General features: G+C 36.6%; 1 pseudogene; it reads left to right on the forward strand.

Annotated features, from left to right (window-relative positions):
• The first annotated feature begins 336 nt into the window (after positions 1 to 336).
• On the forward strand, positions 337 to 2,924 carry LOC131859490 (laccase-4-like; annotated as a pseudogene).
• Positions 2,925 to 8,545: the final 5,621 nt, after the last annotated feature.

Consider the following 8,545-nt stretch of genomic DNA (forward strand, 5'->3'; position numbering starts at 1 on the left):
CACAGATTTAGGTACAGGGATTTGTGAGAGAAGAAGCTTGTGTTTAATGGGCTCCTGATTTACTTGGTTGTCACTCTACAAATAAGATAATGAGTACAATGCCAAGCCCTGCCTTATCTCCATAACTAACAAATAAAGCAAGCAAAAGAAGTCAGGAAAAGGAAATAAACCAAGACAGTTGCTAACCATAAATTTCATATCGATTTGAAATTGCGTTAAAATATTAGCTTTGCATACCAAAGGCGAAAGGACCTGTCAACTTATTTAATCCTTGTATCTATATATACAGAGAGAGGGAGAGACACTCTCACATCTCGGGCCAGTAACAATTTAGGAAATGACTATTTAGCCAGTTTAAGTTGAGATCAGACTCTGAAAGCGGAACTATTGTGTGATTTTGGCAATGCAGATATTTTATGGCCGCCTCCTGTTGCCACTTTTGGCATTGTGGTTCTCTGTTCAATTTGTCTCAGCGAAACATACCGTGATTACACGGCGCTACAATTTCACCGTGGGTTATATATTTGTATGGAATGAATTGAATGTTTTATTGTTAATGAAAGCAATAAACAATTTCATTCTTTTTTTGTGAGGTTCCTTCCTGGTCAGATTGCTTGATTCTTCCTTTGTTGTAAATATCTGCAGATCCAAATGACGAATGTGACCCGCCTTTGCACTACGAAAGCTCTCTTGACTGTGAACGGGCAATATCCAGGGCCTGTAATAGTTGCTCGAGAAGGAGATCGTGTGGTTATCAAAGTAACAAATAATGTTAAAAACAATGTTAGCATACATTGGTATCTCTTCTGCTCCCGCTGCTCAGTTATTTGATTAATAAAAATAGTACTATAATATGCTCATGAATTCCTTTAGTAGGTGCACCTAATGAATTCCTATGAATTACTCAGGCATGGAATTCGGCAGCTTAGATCTGGGTGGGCGGATGGTCCTGCTTATGTCACTCAGTGTCCAATCCAAACCGGGCAAAGTTATGCGTACAAATTTATTATCAAAAGGCAGAGAGGAACACTGTGGTGGCATGCCCACATCTCATGGTTGCGAGCGAGCATACATGGGGCCATTATCATCTATCCCAAAAAGAATGCTTCTTACCCATTCCCTCGCCCACACCAGGAAGTGCCTATTGTTTTTGGTATGCCCTTCACAACTCGTTGATATTGCCATGTTGCCATTGTACATATTCCTAAGTTTAAAATCAAGATACTGTTGTTGCGTTGCAAATTGCAGGGGAGTGGTGGAATGCAGACACTGAGACTGTTATCAATCAGGCAATGCAAAGTGGTGCACAAGCTAATGTTTCAGATGCATATACCATCAACGGACTCCCTGGACTTATGTATAACTGCTCTACCAACGGTGAGGGCGGGGTATTAAAATGGATGACACATAACTAGACTGGTCGCTATTGTTCATTTGTTTATATGTAAATGTAAATGTAACAAAGGTTTCCTGTCTTGTGTAATGCAGATACATTCAGGCTCAAAGTGAACCCTGGGAAAACTTACCTACTGCGTATAGTTAATGCTGCCCTTAATAGTGACCTGTTTTTCGCAATAGCCAACCACACATTGACTGTGGTAGAAGCGGATGCTGTGTATGTCAAGCCTTTCCAAACCAATGTTATTCTGATCACTCCTGGTCAGACTACCAACGTCCTCTTGACAGCTATGTCTCAGCCACCCAATGCCACTTTCCTCATGTTAGCAGGCCCATTCGCTACGGGAACAGCAGCTTTTGATAACTCAAGCAGTGCTGGAGTGTTAGAGTATGTGACAGCAGTTAATTCATCCTCATCCTCTCTTCCTATGATGAAACCGACGCTTCCAGCCCCCAACGATACCTCCTTTGCCACCAATTTTAGCCAAAAGATGAGAAGCTTGGGCAATCCGAAATTTCCTGCAGCAGCTGTCCCTCAGAAGGTGGATAAACAGTTCCTATTCACAGTGGGGTTGGGGCTAAATCCGTGTCCCCAAGGACAGACATGTCAAGGCCCCAACGGTACCAAATTTGCAGCCTCCATTAACAACATATCCTTCATTCTTCCTACCACCGCTCTTCTTCAAGCATACTACTTTAATCAGTCCAATGGAGTTTACAATACCACTTTCCCTGACAATCCGCCATTTCCTTTCAACTACACCGGCACACCGCCTAACAACACACAGACCCTCAACGACACCAGAGTGGAAGTGCTTCCCTTTAACACTACCGTACAGCTAGTTCTGCAGGACACCAGCATTGTGACCTTCGAGAGCCATCCTCTGCATCTGCACGGCTTCAACTTCTTTATAGTTGGTCAGGGTACGGGAAACTACAATGCAAGCACTGACCCATCTAATTTTAATCTGGTGGATCCTCCGGAGAGAAAGTTAGAAACACAGTTGGAGTTCCCAGTGGAGGTTGGGTGGCTCTCAGATTCCTAGCTGATAATCCAGGTATTACTATCATTACTTAATCTTAGCTTCAATCGCTCATTTAAGTAGAGCTCAATAATATTGTGCTTCATTACATATCAATCTAGGCAAGCTAACCGAACGTATGTGTGCAATTGCAGGAGTATGGTTTATGCATTGTCATCTCGAGCTGCATACCAGTTGGGGATTGAAGATGGCGTGGATTGTTTTAAATGGAAATGGGGGCAGATCCCAATCTCTTCTTCCTCCGCCCAAAGATCTTCCCTCCTGTTGATCACTTAACCTATAGATGTCTTCAAATTCATCATGCAACGTGTATTTTGTGTCTGAAGAAGAAAGAGGATATATATGTCTGTGTTCCCTAATATACAAGAGCGAAGAATGTGTCTGTGCCTGATTACTCAAACATGCTATGTAAGTGGTACATCCTATAATAAGGGCCAAATTTGTATGTTTTCAAAATGAAACAGTTTTAATTGATTTTTGTCCCCCATTTGAATTTGAAGCTCTCTTCCTTTATGGTGCACTTATTTTTTATCCTGTGCATACTGAGACTGAATTATTTTTGTGGAATAGCCATGTTGTTTTGTTATATCGGAGAGGATATAATTGTGATGAAGATGGATAAATGCCATTTAAAATGATAAATAAAAGTTTTAAACCTTAATTGCAGGTATTTATGATTTTCTTTATATAAAATTAAAATTTAGACGTATTCTTTTTATAGAATTTTTTGTTATTTAAAATGGCATTAAATTATATCTGCTATTATTCAATTAAATTTGAGATGGGTTATAAACAATTGACAAGTATCGTATAAACATCATATATTAAAACAACTATCACGTCATCTTTCTTAAATTTAGGATCATCCTTTTTCATTTCAAATCACCTTCTTTTTATTGAGGAATTTTCTCCACACAGAATACTCGTAGGAACCATTTGTGTGTAACTAGATTATGAATCATCTTGACATACATATACATTCTCTACATAGATGCAATGAAGGATCTCCCTAAATATATGCTTTTAGTGTAATAATTTTTTTTACATTCATGACCATTTTTTTGATCTTGTATGTACATGTGTACCTCTAAGTGTTTGTGTTTCATATTTTGCTACATCTCATGCCAATTATGTATGGATAATGATTTTAAGGTCAAATCAATGAACAAAATAAATGGCAGCCTTTTCAAACAATCCGAATTTTTTTTACTGATAATAATAGAATAGTTTTTCTTTTTTCAATATATTCTCTATGGGCACTAAGAGGTGTATGAATCCTTAAAACCTTCACGTAGTATCTTGTTTGTTTAGGGAGAATGTGCATCTCATTTGTTATATCTCTTAATAGATAATGTCAAATAGAATTTGAAGTTTTTAAATTTTTAAATTAGATGTTGATGTATACATCTTTGAATATCAGGCATAAGGGTTGAATATGATTTACCAATACTTTACAAACCATTTAGTTCTTTAATTAAATTATAGTTATTCCTTCACTAAAATCAATAAATTGTTTTCAACTTGAAAACTCAATTAACAAAAAATATTGTGGTATTAGTGGGATGACCTACTTTCATCCATTTTGATATCTTATATGTCTCAATGCAATTCTATTTTTTCAATACATCTTATGAACACACATTATCAAATTCTCCAAACTAAATCTAGTCTCAAAATGTCCAAGAATTATACAAAAGGTAGATGAAACATTCATTAGAAAACTTTAATGTCATGATAGGTGACGATTTATTTTTAGAGATTATTATTATAGGTGTTTTAAATGGAAAAGTGATCCTAGACCAATCATCCATTAACCTAATATCAATTACTTTTCCCATATAACATTAGATGTGTGTGAGTGGGTTTGACTTGCTATCTACAAGAAGAGCCATATTGTCCTGGATTCACACATCTAAGATTTACATTACAAAAAATTTATAAAACATAAACACAAAAGAAAGGTATATATTTAAAAAGAGATACAAAGAGGGACTTGGATATATGCATGCTAGATACCCTAGTACAAAGGTGTTCAAAACTTAAGAAGGTGAGAAATAATGCAATCACAAGGCTCTAAAACACCATCTCCTAGAAATCTAGTGCACAATAGTAGGATAGCGGTTCCTAGTGAGTTACCTTAATGATTTTTGCTTGTTTGATGTGTTTCACAAACTTGTATCTATCTTCTCTTCACTCCTATGACACTTTCATTATTGGATTTATACCTACACACAAAAAAGGGGAAAAAGGGTTGTGTTGTGTAGTGACTTTCTAAGTCAAACTACATGTTACTATTTCCACCTTCACAATAATAATGATGAGAAATAGAGAGTGTGCCCTTGCAAGGACAAAGACAAAATGAATAATGAAATGACAAGATTGCCTTAGGAAAGTTGAGTCCCACTTTGGGTGAAGTGTGTGCATCAAAAAGAATGTCTCTAGGAGCGAGGCCTTGTTATTTAATAAACGGGGCCCCGTCATGCTTCAGAGACCTGAGGCGAAAATAAAAAATGGGGCCCCGTTATTTAAGTCTAAAAATTAACGGGGCACTATTTACAAAATGGATGAAGGAACACAAATGGACCACTGAGAGGGGGGGTGAATCAGTGGAAATAAAAAACTTCAACTATCTAGATGATTAAAACATTAAGAATCAAGATTATGAACCTATGAGCAGAGATATTCAAGCACATGAACACATGCACATAAAATCCAAGCCCATAACACAAGATGTATGAGGAAAACCCAATGTGGAAAAAAAACATCGATGAGAAATGCTACTGGAGTCTACTACTCCAATCCAACCTCACAAGTATATCATTGATTACAACATTTATGGGCACCAACCTAAAGGAGCACCAACCCCTCTATCTGAGCATCAACCTAGACGATTACAATAAGTAGAATATTCAGATACAAATTAGCTCCTTGTTACAAATGAAGTTTTGAAACTCACAAAAGTTCTTCTCTTCAGGTTGACATGACTCTTCTTTTGCTTTCAATCTTTGTTCTCTTCTCTCCGATCTCTGTTGGCGATCCCTTCTCTTAGCCTTCTTCTTATCTTTGCATCCAACTCTCTGATTTTTGCATCCAACTCTTTGTTTTTATTGCACTAATTATTCTTCCTTTGCATCTCATGTTAGTGTACATAGCCCATTGTGTTATCTACCTTAGCTATGTGCTCTCTAATATTTTTGTCTCTGCTAGTTTCCTTTGTCCTCTATTTGTCTTCTCTCTTCATGTGCTTCCTGCTGGCTCTTATCTCATAATCATATTCCGATCATACTACATACAATATCATATGCATTGTTATACTTGCATTGGCATCATGTTATATGCACCCACGGGAACAACTTTGTGACCCTCTTCTCTTTGTTCTATATCTTTTGTTTTTTGCAGAGCGGCTTTTTCTGCTCTCCCACACACTCTATATTTTACTCTCTCAACCACATTCCAAATATTCTATCTTTTCTTCTTCATACACCAAAAATTTTCCCTCCAAAAATGAAAAAAATAAATTCTCAAGCCACTCAATGATCTACCATGTCTCATCATACCAGTCTGGTAGTCATCCACATTTAATATTGTCTTTCCTCTTCTCTTAGTAACCTCTACAATCTTTTTGACTAAGCATACATAGATCTTCCTGATAAAAAGAAATTCAAAAATAATCTTCTTGAGTCCCTAAACAACCTTTATTTTGTCTTATTTAGTCTGCCAACTGCCCAAAATATAAATGTTGCTTTCCTTATTTGCCCAACAATTCTTGGTAATCTAATTTTTACTTTGCACACAACCTCCATTTTGAAAATATAATTTTTTGCTACAATTATGCCCAATATTTACTCCTCTTCCACTTTTCTGCTCAGGCTGAAAGATCTCCTTTGACATGCATCCAATTTTTTTTTTTACAAAGATCTTTTCAAAGATTTCTCCACCTAGTCTTTGTCATGTCACTGAGCGACTTGGCAGATTTGGTGGGACCCATTAAAAACTCCCTTTGTTCACAAAAAGTCCACTTGTGATAGAAATCCATGTTGGATTCATGGGTTGCATTGATGTGTTCCATAGTTAGCATAACATGTGTGTTATACGCACCGCGAAACAACAAAACCTTCTTCCATGCGGACTAGCGGGATAACTCATCGTCATTATCCTACATAATTTTCTTTCAAACCATCTTACCCATATGGGTTGGCGGGATGCATTTCTCTTCTTCCTTTTGTGTTACCCTAGGGTATGTGTAGGATCATGGTGTACCAAAACAGGCCCTTAAGTGGCAATGAAATTTCAGGAAATTAGAGTTATGCAACTTGACATGAAAATTTGAATAAGTTATGAACATCATTTTTAAAATATGTAAGATGAGAATCTATAGAAAATTTAATGTAGTTTCTAAGCTACTAGTTGTTTTTTGGAAAAAAAAATCCTATTTGATGAAAATTTCAAATTTCAATGCAGTGGTACTAAAATTTCAGGAAACATATAAGAAGTAGGCGTATGCCTGACCACCCTAATCATAATCAAATCATAATATTTTTTTAGAAGATTTATAATATAAGTATTAGAATCATGTCCAGATGTGACACATATTTTTTAATAATTTTTTATAAAGTAAAAAATTATTTATGATTTTTTTACTACAACTTTTTAGAAATTCAGAAACTCCTACGTTTGACCACCTTAACTTGGTCAAAACCTTATGAAATTCAATTTTTTTGAATTTTTCCCTATAGTAGACAAAGCATAGAAAGTGATGCATTTTTAGGATTCAAAAAATGTTATACCGTTTGAAAGTTATGAGTGTTTTTCAATCAGTCTATCAATCAAGACTTTTGTTAGAATTCAATTAGAAAATAATAAAAATTATTTATTAAAGTCAAAATAAGACAAGCCTTATTTTTTGGAAATATGAGAACATCTTTAAAAAACTCTTTTCGTTTTATGAATTTTGGATATAAAAAAAGTCATCAGCCACTAGTGTAAAGTTTGGAAAATCAAGGAATACTTAAAAACACGTTTTTTCAGTTGACTTTCTAGGTTTGTCACTTCCAAGCCAAATCCCAAAGCAAACCCAAGCCAAAAGTTTCAAATTTAAAATTTGTACAACAGAAATAGGATATCCAATTATATCGCATATCCGATTTTAATAAGTAAATTCAATAACCAAATTTGCACATAATTAATCTACTGTTTATTAATGTATTAATATATAATGTATTAATTTATAAATATATTAGTATATGATATTAGGGAGAGGGAGAGAGGGGAGTGGGGGTGAGAGGGAGAGATTAGGGGAGAGAGAGATAGAGAGATAAAGAGATTATGGGGGAGAGAGAGAGAGAGAGAGAGAGAGAGAGAGAGAGAGAGAGAGAGAGAGAGAGAGAGAGAGAGAGATTAGGGGAGAGGGAAGGAGAGAGAGAGAGAGGGAGGGAGGGAGAGAGAGGGAGGGGGAAGGGAGGGGGAAGGGGTCATATTGTGTCCTATGACCCCTTAGGACACCATATGATCCCTTAGGTGTCAATTTTTTGTAAGTAGTATTGACACTACTTTTTATATTGTAATGATGGTTCATCTTGCCACCTTATGACACATTATGACCCATTAGGACACCATATGGTGTCGTTAGGAGTCATATGGTGTCCTATGGGGTCATGGGATACCATATGACCCCTAAAGACAACATATGACCCCTTATGACACCATATTGGGTCGTTATGGGTCCTTGGTGTCCTAAGGGGTCATATTGTGTCCTATGACCCCTTAGGACACCATATGACCCCTTAGGACACCAAACTATGTCGTTATGGGTCATATTGTGTCCTAAGGGGTCATATTGTGTCATATGACCCCTTAAGACATCATATGACCCCTTAGGACATAATATGACCCTTTACAACACTATACAGTGTCGTTATGGGTCATATGACCCCTTATGACACCATATGGTGTCGTTAGGGGTCATATGGTGTCCTAAGGAGTTACGGGATACCATATGACCCCTTAGAACAACATATGACCCGTTATGACACCATATTGGGTCGTTATGGGTCCTATGGTGTCGTAAGGGGTCATATTATGTCTTATGACCCCTTACGACACCA

This window comes from Cryptomeria japonica, chromosome 10 (assembly GCF_030272615.1).
Source record: "Cryptomeria japonica chromosome 10, Sugi_1.0, whole genome shotgun sequence".
Lineage (NCBI taxonomy): Eukaryota > Viridiplantae > Streptophyta > Pinopsida > Cupressales > Cupressaceae > Cryptomeria > Cryptomeria japonica.